Raw genomic sequence first — 15793 nt, 5'->3', positions numbered from 1 at the left:
CAGTGCTGGGAGTCTGTTGACCTGTGCGCCTGTCCTGGGGTTCACGCCTGGATATGCAATCTTTCCTCAGCTAGCCCACATCGGCCCCCCCCCCCTCCCTGCCCTCCCTTTTGATCTCAGACGGATAAATTCTGCCTGGCTGCCCCTCCGCCAGAGAAAAACCCAGAAGTGGGTTAGGCGAGGTCGCGTGGAGGGACGGACACAGCGAGGGTAAGGGACAAGGATCGAGAGCGAACAGACAGGAGATGAGCTGCAAGGCAACAAAAAAAAAGAAAAAAAAAAAAAAGAAGAGAAGCCACGACACAAAGTTTCACCTGTCATTTTAACATGTTGCATCAGCAGCATAGACTGGTTTCATCAGAGATCAAGCTGTTGACATCTTGCTTACATGTTTGCCCTATCCTGTTGTTCCCAACCTCACAGAGTAAATCCCTTTTAAATAAATACTTTATCTTACATATACCACTGCTGACAAACACACATTCTAAAACAATTTAATGTGAAGAATTTGTTTCCAGTGAGCAAGCCCAAATTCCTCGTTAAGACTGCAGATCACAGAGATTAACAGGGGGGTAATACTGGTAACGGGCCAAGGCAACAGTTAGGCAAATACCAGCTACTTCAGCTTTCTTATCGCGACTTTTCCCCTTTCTTAGATGCCGGCTCACGTTGCCTGTCCTTATGTATATTTGCTTAGCGCCACTGTAACGTTATCATCCAGGAGGGCTCTTTATTTATCTCCCCGTCTATCCTTTCTGATTCCGCTCATGACTCCCTCCCTGTCCCTGAATCTATTTCCTTTGAAGTAGGTCGTTTTATAGCCGAGAAAAGGTCATTCCCTCTGACCCTTGTCCAATGTCGTGCTCTCTCTCTCTCTCTCTCTCTCTCTCTCTCTCTCTCTCTCTCTCTCTCTCTCTCTCTCTCTCTCTCTCTCTCTCTCTCTCTAATGACTCTCCAATATCTATCTATCTATGCCTATTTTGACTGCAGGTATACTGTATGTTGCTGGAGTGGTTGGACTAATGGGGAGACTGAGAGAGGAAATATTATTGGAGAGCAAAGCTAATATGCAGATAATGCTGTTAGTGCTGTGCAGTAATCCTGCTAGTGAATGAGTTACTGTCAGGCATCCTCTGCTCTGACAGGCCTGCTGACAGACTCTGTACACGTGTGTGTGTGTGTGTGTGTGTGTGTGTGTGTCTGTGTGTCTGTGTGTCTGTGTGTCTGTGTGTGTGTCGGTGTGTGCGTGCACATGTGTTTTGAGGGAGGAGGCAGCTCAGCTTTGTCACTCTTTTAGCACCCGGCCTTATAGATTGGACACATGGCCGCATGCCTGCAATTAGCAGCATGTAGACACACCAAAGTATTTTCATCCTCTGTGTGTGTGTGTGTGTGTGTGTGTGTGTGTGTGTGTGTGTGTGTGTGTGTGTGTGTGTGTGTGTGTGTGTGTGTGTGTGTGTGTGTGTGTGTGTGTGTGTGTGTGTGTGTGTGTGTGTGTGTGTGTGCGCGCGCGCACGCAGATGCATTCATCATTACAGGCATGCAGACCATTTGTGTGAACACACAAAGGCACACACAGGCTTTTGTGTGGTTATAATCAGACATACATATACAAGCCAGTCAAACGTCCTTCATCAGACAAAGATTGATGAATTCTTATAAAATGTCAGCTCTCTCTCTCCTTTAAGGTGCCCCCGTTGAGTGGTTGTTTTCATCAAACAACTTTCCTTTGAAGATTTTGTTATTTTGTTGTTGCTTTCTTCTGGAGTCCTTTGTGGGTAACAAGTGGAGTGCTGGAGAAATGGAGGGAAAAGAGATGCAGACACAGATGCCCCCTTTTTTTGTCTGCTGTTTACACAAGTGGCCTTCCTGCACAGCTACAGGCGTACAGAAAGACTCGGTAGGTCTGAGGTTAGAGGTTTGACCCAACCACCACCAGCCCACCCCCCACCCTCAAGTGCTCTTCCGTCCTGACTGACATCTCTCTATGGGCCTGTACCCCCAGCAGCGATGGTCAATAAATCCCTGCCTGATCCAACACTTCAAAAACAAACCAGCCCCAGTCCCTGCTCAAGCCAACAGCATCATGAATAACAATTAACACCCTCCAAAAACAGCCGTAACCTCCGATAACTCCAGTCTCTCTGGCTTCTGGGGTGTATTTGCATTAATGATTTCTCTTCCTTCCTCATTCTCTCTCTCAGCCCCTGTTGCTTTGTCCCTTTGCTCCTTTCTCTCTGTCTTTTTTTTTTTTTTTTTCCAAATGCAATGTCTGTGGCCAGTCTGTGCCACTGTTGAAATGTGCATCTGACAGTTACAGCTGTAGAATGATGGCTGTAATGTAACTGCAAAAAGTCTAATGAAAGTTTTTATTAGGAAGATTGTCTTTATTTTTTCCCCCCCGAACTCTTATTTTCTGCCAAGAACGTCCAGTAGTAAACTATATTAGGTATTTTAGATCACATGTAAATCCAGTCTGTTACACTGCAGTGGTTAAGAGACAGCATACACTTTAGAGACTATATAAAATGCTCACTTACATCTTTTTTTCATATTTATGAACCCTAGTACTCTGCCTAATGTTTCCCTCTTGTCTCTTCTCTCTCTCCTTCCTGCCACTCTTGCCTGATGACGATGTCCCTTCCCAAATCTGATCATCCAGGTGAGTCATTTTTAGTCCTATTAGTCATTTAATCTCTATTCTAACAGATAAAAGGTCTTAAATCTGATTGTGTTTGAAGTTTTGATTCCCCTATAATGCGGTGACACATCGCTGAGTAAATGCCTTTCTTCTGTGCTCATTATAAATCACATTCATCAGGATGCAGTTCCTCGGTTTTCACTACTCTTGTATTGTAACACACTCTCACACACACACACACACACACACGCACAACACATACAGTATGTGAACAAGCAGACATGCACACCTCAGTCGCACCTACACCATTAACTGCTGTCTGAATAAGCTGATGGGTACTAGAATTGTCCCGAGGGATCTGGCTGAAATAACTGTGATATTTCTTTGAAGGCCCCTTTAGAGTACAAAGTAATGAACACTTTCAGCATGGAGCCTGTATTTTGTGCTGTGAAATTGTCATGCAGTGAAATGAACAAGGTGGGATTCTGACAAGCTTTTTGGGGAGCAAACCCCCCCCCCCCCTTTTTTGTTTTACCAACTTTGCTCAACTACCTCTGGTACCTGTTCTCACCTCTGGTTTTTCCTCTCCTCCTGCCTGTAGCATCCCGTCTCTCCTCCCCGTACTTGTTTCCATATTTCTCCCCTCATACACCTCCCTTGCTCCTCCCCCCTCCCATCCTTGTCTCCATATGCTGTGTCTGGGCTCGTTTACATGGCTGCAGGAAAGGAGAGGAGAGGGCTAGTCTGAATTATACATGCAGCAGCAGTAGTGAACCAATCCAGTCGAGACCCACCAGATGCTTGCCCTCCAGATTCACTGCTTTTGTCTCCGTTGCCTCTCTTTACATGCGCTTGTTGTATCTGTGAGGTTTTTACTGTTTGTGTGTGTTTTAATGTGTGGCCCTATTACTTTTAGAATAGTCACTGTATTTATAGAACATGGACGTTGGTTCTGTGAAAAAACTGAACTATTCGCAGTGAACAGCGCTGCACGAGCCTGCATTGAGCTTGGATGTAATTGTATTTCCTGCCACAATACTTTCCTCACTCATGTTTATCATATGCATGAGCCCAACTTTTCTGCTGGGTCCTGAGGTTAGTGGCTCCTATTCCTCAGGTGAATGTGATCAGGGAACCCCCACCCCCAAATCAAATGTGTGTGTCTCTCCAGCATATGTGTGTATGTGCCGGTGACAGGGAGATTTACATGCTCTAATGATGAGGGATCAGGGTGAGGACAGGGCCTGTCAGCGCCCCTAATGAGAGAGGGCCTGTAGCCCGGGGCCAGGGTAAAGAATTAGAGAGGAAAATGGGTGAGGGCTGGGGGTCGCACCAAGTAGTGGGGGGGTGGGGGGGTGGGGGGGTCCAAGGCGACAGAGGCTGGCATCTGTCTTCGGTGACACTGCCCTCATCATTAATTCACAGCACCTGTCCGGAATTCCTCTGTACAGAAATGATGTGGATACAAGAGAGAGGTGCCTGCGCTCTGTTGAGGAGGACTACTGATTAGGGCTGTGTTAGACTCTGCAAGGATTGAAGCCTTTTCACAGTGTCATCCCGCTGTCTCAGCTCTGCTAAATTATGCTGCTTATTGATTTAGAATTCAACTGTAACAACCCCATGCTGGATAACTGGGTCTGGATTGAAAAAATATAAATGAATAAAATCAAGCATCTGGAGTGACTTCTAATGTTTATAATTTATTGGCACTTGCCACTAGTTGTTTATTGATTTCAAACAGATGCAGACAATCAACCATTTTGTGTGAAGGTATTTTTTATTTATTTTTTTTTAATGTTCGCGCAGAACGAGGCAGAATCCCAGGGATTAGGCGAGTCTTATACTAAGCCTCTAAAGATGCCCTGCAGACCTGAGTAGTTTCTCTACACTCGCCTCCACCTGAGGGACTTTCTTCTCAGCTCTGCATTAGTGTGAGCTGCTGGTGTAACTTCACACCTATTTCTCTACCTCGGGCACTCAAGCCAAATGTGTTCAAACCAGAAATGGCCAGACTGACCTCCCCACTGGCTCCTGTGCACCACCTGGACTCGGTTGGATTCCACAAACAAATGCACGCATGCTCAGTCCGCTGGCCTGCACACATCGTGCACAATGAACACAGCATACAGGTTTGAATAAGATTATTAGCATATGACCATTTGTCGTATCAGACTGATATATTCTGCATTTTGGTTCTCTTTCTTTTGTTGTCAGGGATAATCACTGCAGGATACATCAGGATCTCCCTAATACCTTTAATGATATAGTTGACAATACATAGTGCATTAAAGCAGGCCATTGACTTGACCTCTGACATCAGGAACATCCTCAGGGCATGCTCCGGCTGTTGGGAGATCTCCCATGATACACTGAGGCCACTCTGTGTCCACACATGTTGCAGTATAGCTTTGCTAAAGGCCATTGATAATTCAGCTAATGAGTGTGAGGGGATGACCAGGATTAACCCTCTTTAGCATCCCACTGTCTATCTGCCTGTCTGGCTCTGCCTCACTGAGCCACAGCGAAAAAGCAATCAATAGCACAAGATATGTCACACAGAGCTACTGATCCGATCTACTGCAAGAGGCATTTTGAGCGAATGAAAGCAAGTGCTTCGCTAACAAAAAAAAACAAAAAAACAGCTATTTGTCCAATGCCAGTGTCATGTAGCATTTACAGTATGCCGTATAATGGCCCCCGCTGTGGTCCCAGTTTGGGAGAACACAGAGAGGATAAGCATTAGAGAGCCTTTTGCAGAGAGCAGCACACTGTTGCCACATGCAGCAGGCAGGGCCCCGTTCAGGGACGTGTTCTGGGCCTGACTTCACCACATCAGTAGAGGAGGCCTCATCCAGCAGCCCTGTCTCCTAGCTCTTCTCCACCTCCTAACCGACAGGCCGAGCCCAGGCCCTGCCTCCACCGCTCTAATTATAACAGGAGCTCCACAATCTGTAATTTATAAGTCTAAAAGACTGTAATTAACTACAGCTTTTATAGGGAGTCATAAATAATGCCAGGCCCGTTTTATAAAGCTAACTTCTCCGCTCTGCTCTTTGCCTGCTTGCTCTGGGTTTGTTTTGGGGTAACATGGGGAGACCTGGGATTATTATTCAAGCCACCCACCTCATCTAACCTCATAACATCCCACTCATGCAGACAACCTCAAAGACTTTTTGAGTTTTGACTGGTATGGGGGCTTTTGCGGGGTAGCCCATCGAGATTACGTCACAACGTCTTGTCAAGTCATGCCAGTTTTGGGATGTTTGACTCATGGGTGGGGGGGCTTGAAGGACGTTGGCTTAATGTGTCTTTGGTGTTCCTGGAAATGTTTCTAAATGCGGTAAGGGATCCCTCTGAATGATCCTGATATACTTGTCTTTAGAATAGTGATGTAATTAATGACTCTAACAGAGCAAGACAGAAAACCACAGAAGACCAGGAAAATGTTACCATATGGCTGAAGTAAAGACAGATTTCTCTATAATGCCTTGAGAAAAATATAGGACACGGTGACGACATACACACACAGTTTTCAGGTTAACAGTTAGAAGGAGGCTATATTTTATGTAGCTGCAGTATAGTCTGGTCTCTGTGTGGTTTAAAAAAAAAATCCCCCACTGTCTCTCCCTGCCTTTTTATAGATGTTTTAGTCGTGCAGTAGCAGATTTTTCCAAGGTAGCTGCGGCAGTCAGATATGCGCGGGAGATGGTGGTGCATATGGATGATAGTTCCTGCTCTAATCAGCTGCATTGTCTGATGGATGTTTTCCTGCCTGCCTGTTTGGGTGGCCGGTGATTTATGTGGTGGTCTTTACATTCAGTCCTTAGGGAGAGACAGCCACCAAACAGGCTGGAACAGCTCGACTCGGCGTTCTTCTCCTGTCACAACCAGTCTTCCAACTTGTTCTCCAGACAACACAAAACAACCGGTACAGAGAAAAATGACGCCCTCTCTCCCTAAAAGAAAAAAAAAAAAAAAAGAATCTCTCTGTTTTGTGTGAGAAAGGGTTAACAAAAGTGAGATACATAGTGAGGCACAAAACAACAGCAAACAAAACAGAGTGTAACAAAGCCTAAGGCTGAGGGGAGACAGAGAGGTGAAGTATGGGATAAAGAATGGGCCACCCTGGGCACAAGGAAAGCTCTCAGCACCCACTCCCCAGGACTCAACAGACAATAGTCCATCTGCTAGAGACACATAGGCGCTTTCAGGCTGCAGTAAAGCCCCCTCGTTCGGATTCAGCCTCCCAGTATCTTTCTCTCTCCTCCCTTTCGACCACCCAGACACTGCCGCCGCCCCATCTCCCCACTCTTGCACATCACACATATGCAGGAGATGATTATAGTCCTCCCTGTCTTACGGCCCTGCCTCCAGTTTTTTTAGTATCCACTGGAGACAGATCCTACTGATAGTTCAAGGCAGACAGAGGCTCTGTTCTATTGCTGCTTAAACCCTTCTCTTTAGCGGACTATTCAGCTTGGAATCAATTAATCTCAAGCCTGCCTGGTAAAAAGCCTGCAGGAGGGATTTTAGTTGAAACCAGCATTTTGGGTTTTTTCCAAGAAAATGCGCAGCTGAGAATCCAGTTTTAGGTGTTATGAAGAACTAAATAGAATACTGATCCATTCCACAGTCCGTCTCAAGAGATAAAAAGAAACACTTAAAAAAATACTTTTTTTTTTTCCTTTTACTTTTGAAGATGCATATAATGAATGTGCACACATATGTCCGTCTGCTGCGCAGCCTGTGCCTCTGCCTGTTTGTTTGTGCCTTTGTGTGAGCAGTGCTGTGGCTGGGACCGAGTGCGGCCCTCAGCGGAGCAGTTTGGCCTCCTGAGATGTGGCTCTGGGGTTTCCTGTGCTCCCTTGCTATGCCATGGTCTTTAATGACAATATGTTGGCCCAGGCAGTGGCAGTTCCTCTGAGAGAGAGAGAGGGGAGGGGGTGGGGAAGGGCACGGGCTGATTAGCGAAGAAGCCAAAGATGTTTACCAGGCTTTGCCGCTCACTGTTTTAACCCCTATCAGGCGCTCCATGGAGATTAAGCTTTACTCTGACTTGATCTTAGCTTAGCTCTCATCACCTTCGCTGATTTTGATCTGTTATGAAATAATCTTACTTTTTCGTTGATTTGTTGTTTAAATTATTAATTTGACAAATTCAGCAACAAAAATCAAAGTTATCTTTCCAAATTAACAGTGGACGTAGGGTAACTGGTACTTCTAACCTTATCTGCACTTTATACCATCCACCAGGCTCCTAAGGAATCCTGGGATGTTGTGGCCTGGATTCCAAATGTTTTTAGTGGGTTTTACGAAATGGGATTTAGTCTTAATATGTCTGGCAGTTTGCCATCGGTCCTGCACAGATTCTGTTGAGGATAACTCAAGTAATTGCATGTGTGTGTGTGATCGTCTGTGTGTGGACGCGTGTGTGCGTGTGTTGTTATGTTCTTGTGGATGTTACAACCAGAAAGCTCTTGACGTGAAGTAGATGTTAATCCTCCCTCTAACTAAGCTGCCAGCTCTTGGGTATAATTTGAACCCATCCAATCTAAATCTCAGCGTGCCTCTTCACTAAGTGGTAGGTTGTGGACTGCAGTTTCCGTCTGTGCGTGGCAGCTTTTCTCTGATGACATAATGTGTTGACCCTCCTTCTTGTGTTCCATGCATCGGGCTGCTGGTTGTACAGTCGCATAATCCGGAAATGAGTAAGTGGCGGGGAGTGGGGATGTTCTCTTTAAAGCTAAGCTTTCTGCCTAGCAGTGATGAGAGGGTTCAATGTTGGGATGAGAGAAGCTCAGCACATCCCTGTGGTCTTACTCCTGCCACAGCCACTTTTCAGGGACAGACAGAATGGATGCTGGCAGATGAGGACAAGCAGCCTCCTGTCCCTGCTTCACACTAGTTCACCACAAATGACTCTCTATGGCAACACACACCTGTGGGAGTGATAGCAGCTGCCTGTGTGACTACTGTGATTGTGTTTACCAGAGAGCAAGACAAGCTACTTATCACTATACTATGTAGTTTATATCTCTGATTTAAATGCAAATACATATATTTTTATGCAGCCTAATGTATTCTCTGCTCTTTTCGTTATTAAACACCAACCAAACCACGCAGTGCTGTGAATGCAGTAAAGTCTACCATGGGAGATTTGTGTACCATGCAGGGTGATGCTGCAGAGTGGTTCCATCTATAATAACCATAATCAAATCAGTGCCTGTAAATATGTCTCTTGAGCTGAGCAAGCTTGGCATTAATGACAGAAGTGTTGAGATGTAGCAGTATGCCGAAGAAAGGGACTAGATGATTTATTTGCGGAGGAAATCGCTGTCACAGCATCCCTGCTCTCAGACCCTTTCTCCGGTGCCCAGTGGGCCAATTAGACCAGCCTCTAATCCAAGGTACAACACCTAACTATGCCACCAGAGAGTAGAAGCGTACACAACACAAACTGGCTGCTGTCATACACATTTCAGTCAGAGAAAAATACCCTGCTTTTCCATTTCGCATTCTTATCAGCCTCTCCACCGCCTCCGTTTTTCTCCCCTGTGGTACCTGCTGCACTGTGGGCCAGTCAGACAGTATGGCTGCACGGCCGTTGCCGTATGGTCGCTGCCATGCTCAGGTGATTAGGCCTCATTATGAAGACATTTGTGCTACACTAATTAACGAGCCTGTTGTGGTGCCTCTCAACCGCCTCTCTCCTACCCTCTCATGTCCCTGCTTAAGTTCGGGGATGTGGTCTCTCACCTGCTCCACAGCCTGACGTTTGCCCTTGCACTGCAGCAGCAACCAGATTGTAGACTTCACACTGTGACTATAGTCCCCCAACCAAATGTTGACAGTTAATTTGACTTCACCTTCATCAAGAGCAACAATAAATCAGGAATTCTGTGACGCTCAATCAGTGTGGCAGTGTGTCAAACACGGCCGAGTGGAGGTTTGACACTGTTTTGATCAACTATTCATCTGTATGCTCTCATCCCGCACCGTGGTTGATTATACAGCTCCGTGACCAGTGTACATCCACATTTCCAACTAGACACTCAAACAGACAGTCAGTCAGACCCTGTCAACAGTCATGTCTAGCAGCTGTTGGAAAAGGGACAGCCGTCTAATCACTGCACTGTTATGTACACAGAAAAAAAAAAAGGCCTCATCTTGTCAGGCCATAAAGTATGTGAATATCCAAAAAGACGCTCAACAGAAGGGTCTCCGCCTCTGTTGTTGCCACTGGCCTTCCCTTGACAGCGGCGCCATTAGCAACCGGTGTCAGGGCAAGGGCGAATCTAGGCGGGTACGGATGGTCTCCAGGGGGAAAGCGGGAGGCTATATGGTGGCTGCGGACGGGGGGGATGGGTGTCATATTGCAAATCATCAAACAAAGCAATGAGATTACCGCCACTAACCGGTTTTAATATCAGAGCACGGATATTGCCAGAATCTCCACTGTGCCAACTTAAAAATGTCAAACATGATTTAAAAGGTTATTACACTGCCTAGTGGGGAAGAGGAGATATTCTCCCTTTCTCTCTTTCAGTCTTGTTTTGTCAGCTGTTTGATTTTTATAATAAATCAGTCTATATTCTCTCCCATACAGCCATCCTGTCTGGATTCTGACAAGAGCACCAACAATATAGTTTCTGAGAGGAATGATCTATAAGGGGTATAACATACAAAAAAAAAAAAAAAACACTCTACAATACCCAGCGTTGATCTCAGTGTGGCGTCTTTGTAGTCTCGTGTTGGCTCTTCTCACGATAGATGAAAACAGGTCTGTTGAAAGGCCACTTCTGATTACTCTAGTCTTAAATGTACAGTATGCATGGTTTGCTGCGATAGTCAACAAAATGTTCCTGTCTATTTGACACCCATTTGTATGGAATTCCAGATATGGTTTTGATCCTTCTCTACGTGCGTCATCAAAAATCTCTGAAAAGTGTCCTCATGGGATGTTTTATTGGGACTGGAAGGTTCCTAATCGGACTCCCAAGTGTTTCTGGCAGTGTGGGTGGAGAAAGTAAATGACAAATGCTCTGCAACCACCACTGACATGGAGGGTTTTAAAAAGCAGCCATTTTCCCTGCATAAATCAAGGATTAGAAGGAAAATGTGCACCCTGCCTCCCAAACATTCACCATTAAAGGACATGATGGCGCAGAAATTGTACCCTGCTTGTGCAGTTGACACAATGACACATATTAAATCGTAACAAGCCTGCCCTTGGCACCCCATCTTTGCCCCGACAACCCCCACCTTTTTCCAGAGCTCAGAGGTTTGTCAGAGCCTATTGTGCTCCCTGTGTGATTGCACTATGATCTAAACACACAGGGAGCCCCCAACCCTGTTGTCTTCCCATGTTGTTGACGGGGGGGGGGGGGGGGGGGGGGGGGGGGGGGCAGCCTTTCCAGGGGCATGTCTTTGATACTAGCAGGAACCATTAGATGTCTTTTTCAAGCACATTAGTTCCAGTGTTGACTAGGGACGACTCGGGAGGACTGGGGTGGTCTGTACCTTGATGCTGGTCTCAGGAGAACCGTAGTTAGGCTGGAGAGCAACACAGGCTGGATTTGCAAAGCCTAAACTTGGGTGAAAAAGGTTACAATTCACCTTGTCTCCAGTCCCTCATATCTACTGATCTTTGTCCCAATTGAGCGTTATTTTTCCTCAAGCCAAAGCTTGCTGTGTAAGTCTGAGTAGCATGCATATGCAATGGTTTCTGAATTCCCATGCACCTGCTCTACACTCCCCACTGCTTCCACATATCTAGGCCCCTCAGGGGAAGAACAAAAGTGATATTCTTGCCACCCCACTCTAGCCTCACCCTCCCCAGCCATCACCACCACCCACCAGTCAATCTTCTGCTCCTCACTCATTCCCCTCCTGCTGGAATGCCAGCGTGATATGCGTTCCTCAAAATACCAAGAAATGGAAGAAAATGGATGCATAATGATCCAACCTGCTGAACTGTGATGTTATGTGTGTCAGACATTATACTTTCAGTTAATCACCTTCCTCTCATTCCTCCTGTGATATGCTAGTATGATTACCAGAATCATTTTAAATGATCTTTCTTTTTTTTTTAAACACCTGCATTCAGTGATCATTGTGTCTTCGCACCTGTGCCAGACTGCTGTGAGGAAATCCTTTGTCTCAAGCTTGAATTAACTTCATCTACTTAATGGAGAACGACATGGTACATAGATGCTTTGGACCCCCGGAGAGAGAAGTGTATGTGTGTATGAGTCGAGCCAGCAGGCTGTGCGCTGCATGTTCTGCTCTTTTTGTCTCTCATCAGCAGGTTTTTGGTGTGGCACGTTGAAGCGGTGCATGTCTCATTTACAGATTTGTTTGCTTCATAAATCATTGGCTTTCTCCATAGTAGATGCAGAGAGGAAACTGGCAGGGAGTGAAAAAGTACTCTTTAAGCGCCCCCAGCTGCTCAGCTGTCCTACACTTGGGATCTTCCTCATACACAAGTGAAGACTGAGGCAGTGCAAATTGAACCAATCCATCAAACACGGTACAATTTGTTTAACCTCACCCTGTCAGATATTTAATGGCTCTGTTATTACATCTAGGGAAATACCACATATACTGTTCCGACGACTGAAATAGTTATAGATATGAGTACTGGTAGGTAGATGCGCGTTGTACGTATGCACAGACTGAGTGACTAATGGCGCACCGGTTGTTGTGGGTGGTGTGTTAAGGGGACAAGCGGAGTGCTGCCGCAAAGAGTGTTCTGACAAGAACCAAAGAGAAAGCAGGAGAAAGAGAGTATGCAGACAAATGGAAAAAGAAAAGTGTAGGAATAATAAAACAGTCTCTCTGGCAGGCAGCCAGACAGAGTGTGAGGGCAGGGTTCAGATAAAAAGAAGAATAGGAGACTTGGAAGTCAGCCAGTCAGATTTCACAGTTTTTTTTCCTCCCCCTTCTCTTCCCCCCGTTTATTGTCAGTGCCAAGATCTTTTGCCAGAAAGTAATGGAAACTCCCTTGTAGCTAGCGTTCCAATAGTGTAGAAGAGCAGGTCTGTTGAAAGGCCACTTTTGATTACTCTTGTCTTACATATTCAGTATGCATGGTTTGCTGTGATAGAGTCAATAAAGTTCTCCTGTCTATCCGACACCCTTTGAAAAGACTCATTTGTGTTTAATGTCTCAGCCGCACTGTAGCTGCCCACTGTGTACCCCGCCGATCCGATCTCAACCCCCATGCTTCTTGAAGTCAGTAGAAATCCTGATATGGCTTCTGTCCTTTTCTACACATATAGTCATCAGAAATCTCTGAAAAGCCAGAAAGAGACCCCATGGGAAGTTGGCTTGGGACCGGAAGGTTTCCAATTTGACTACCAAGTGTTCCTGGGAGTATGGCTGGAGAAAGTAAATGAGCAATGAGATGGAGGGTTTAACTCCCAGCTGTGGAGTTTCTGAGTGGCAAAGTGTAGTAGACTGGACAGTTTCCATGTGTGAATGCAAAGCAGAGAGGTGGTGAAAAGAAAACGGCTTACTCAGGTGATCTTCCCTGCATAAATCAAGTATTGGAAAAAAAAAGAAAAAGGAATGTGCACACTGCCTCCCAAGCATTAACCATTAAAGGAAGGAAGATGCATGGTGCAGAAACTGAAGTCTCCTTGTGCAGTTGACATAATGCTCCGCAATGACACTTATTAAATCGTAACAAGCCTGCCGCTGGCACCCCATCTTTGCCCCCACAGCCCCCCGCCTCCTTCCCAGAGCCCAGAGGTTTGTCAGAGCACCGGGAGGAAAATGCTGACATTGTGGGCTGCTGCTGTTCCTTGTTATTGCAGCCCACATCTCAGAGCTGTCAGGAGCTAGCTGGTGGTGACGTGGGGAAATTGGACTGACTGCTTTCTGGAGGGTATTCCCCCCCCTGCTGTGCCCTGACCTGAAATATGAGAGAAGGGCCACTAGTCACTGGACCATCACCTGCTTTAGTACTTGGGGGAAACAATGGCAATTGTACCATAACTAAAGGCAGCAGTAGCCAGTGTTTGTATTTCAAAGTTTATTTAGGAAAGGAAGCATGCGTCTTAGCTTTTTTCCTCTGCCCGCACTTTCAGTTGAGGCTGAAGTGAGTCTTAAGAAAGAGGGATCTTGAGGAGGACTCACCAGTGGAAAGAATTTATCTGCGATTAGTAGCAGATTGGATAAACTAATCCTTGGGAGCTACTTCAAGGCTCCTCAGTCCCTTCTCCTGGGGGATAGAGGCCAGTGTGTGTCACACTAATATCCAAATATCCACACATACACACACATATGCACATGCTGTTTCGCACAAAAACAAACTAGTACAAACAAACACAAAATAAAAGGTTGAGTCATTAAAACAGACCCTCACAATAATGCAAATTTATTCAGATAGAGTCATGTTCACACACATGCACACATTGAAACACGCACACTCATGCACTACCCGCAAAATCCCTTCTCTACCACCTGCTAACCCACATCCATAATGTTTTCCTCTCCCCTGCAGCTCATTAGGGATTAGGGAAATTGCCTGGAATGAAAGAAATATGTTCTTTGATGGCCCATTTTCATGCATATGGTGCCACAAGACGCAGCTGGAGGTTCTTTCTGGAGTCAAGGAAAAGGGTTCAGCTGTAGCTAACACAGTGAATGATGGGGCGTTGTGTCCTGTTTTCTCACTGTTTCAAGATGGATATTTTTAGGTTGTGTTCCTAGTAGCACTCATCACTGTTAAGTTTATCTACTATTTATGTTCTGTAGACTTTGGCAGTATCAGTGTTAAGCATTAGGCAGCAGTTGTCTGCTGGGGAGGTTCACCGTGTACAGCTTCATATTCTCTCAGCAGATGTTAAGTGAATTGAGACATCCTGTAACCACAGTTTTGCCCTCCTCTAATCTAATTGGCTCTCCTGGAACATTTTTTTTGCTGTGGTGTTACATGATGCCGCTTTACGTTTCACAAAGTCCACATTCTCCCTCAAATGCACCACATGTAGACACCACAGCTCATACTGCACGGCCAACTGGATGCCAGCAGCCTGATGGTAAAGGGGAAGAGGTAATGACCCCCCTGTGCATGCGTGGGTGGGGCTGACGGGGCAGACGAGCGGGTAGTGGTCTATAATTGTACCCAGCGTGACTGCATGTTGAGGGTTTAAATCGGCCCATCTCTACTTGATGGTCTGCGAAAGCCATACATCCTGTTGGGGGCGTTGGGGGGGGATGGGGGAGGTAATTGAAGAGTTTTTTGGGGGTTTTTTTGCAAGGAGTGCCACAGCACCACACAACAAGTTCATCACCACAGGACCACAACACAGAGGATCTTTTGGGGATAGAGTATGAGGGACATCTGAGTCTTCTTCTTGGGAAGGATGGAAATTATGCAAGATAATTTTTTTTTTCTATATTGCCAACATAATGACCAATGTGCAGTAATGTGTGTTAGACGACATCTTCCCTCTGTGGCCGGTTACACTATATTACAGCGAGACACTTAAAGATGTGAAGGTGACAAGATGTAATCAGTTTAATTGTCAAGGAGAGATATATGCAGCTATGGGTCATTTTTATGCCCCCACTCTTCATTTGGCTGCCTCTGCACCAGTCAATGGCAGTCTGAGCGCACATCGATCTATTAACAATGTGTATATATTGACTAGCTGTGCGGTAATGTATATTCCTGCTGTTATTAGGGGCCTACTCTCATCCTTATGCATTTCCTCACCTATGACCTTTACACAGCCGCAGGCATTTAGGCTACGCTATTATGATAAATACATGCTGCTATTGTAAGGGATGGAGAAGGACGTGCTGACTACGACCTTACACAGGCCATCATGCGATCTTCTAGAAACGGATTTATTACTAACTGAAATATTCATTTGTGAATACAAGTTCATAATAAATGCCCTCAGATTATTACCTTTGATATTGGCTTGGCGCTACATATGAGCACCACTGTGCAAATAGGATATTTTCTACCTTTTTGGTTCTATTAGTAATCAAAAGCTTCTTCTTTTTTCATTCTAAGTTCCCTCTAAGTCCCTCTATTTGCCTCTCCTCCTCTCCCTGTCTTTCACTTGAGGATAAACATCCCGTTTTGTGTCTTTCTGTGGGCTCTGCTTGGATGTTGGCTTTGTTTTAACCACAGCG

The 15793-nt window shown here is 45.6% G+C and overlaps 1 protein-coding gene across 1 annotated transcript in view; it reads left to right on the top strand.

Moving 5' to 3' along the window:
- robo2 (roundabout, axon guidance receptor, homolog 2 (Drosophila)) overlaps positions 1–15793 on the top strand; it is a 161868-nt gene that overhangs the window by 54169 nt on the left and 91906 nt on the right. The window lies entirely within an intron of this gene.

Source organism: Seriola aureovittata, chromosome 4 (genome assembly GCF_021018895.1).
Source record: "Seriola aureovittata isolate HTS-2021-v1 ecotype China chromosome 4, ASM2101889v1, whole genome shotgun sequence".
Taxonomy (NCBI): domain Eukaryota; kingdom Metazoa; phylum Chordata; class Actinopteri; order Carangiformes; family Carangidae; genus Seriola; species Seriola aureovittata.
This window is presented reverse-complemented; position numbering and strand designations above follow the sequence as displayed.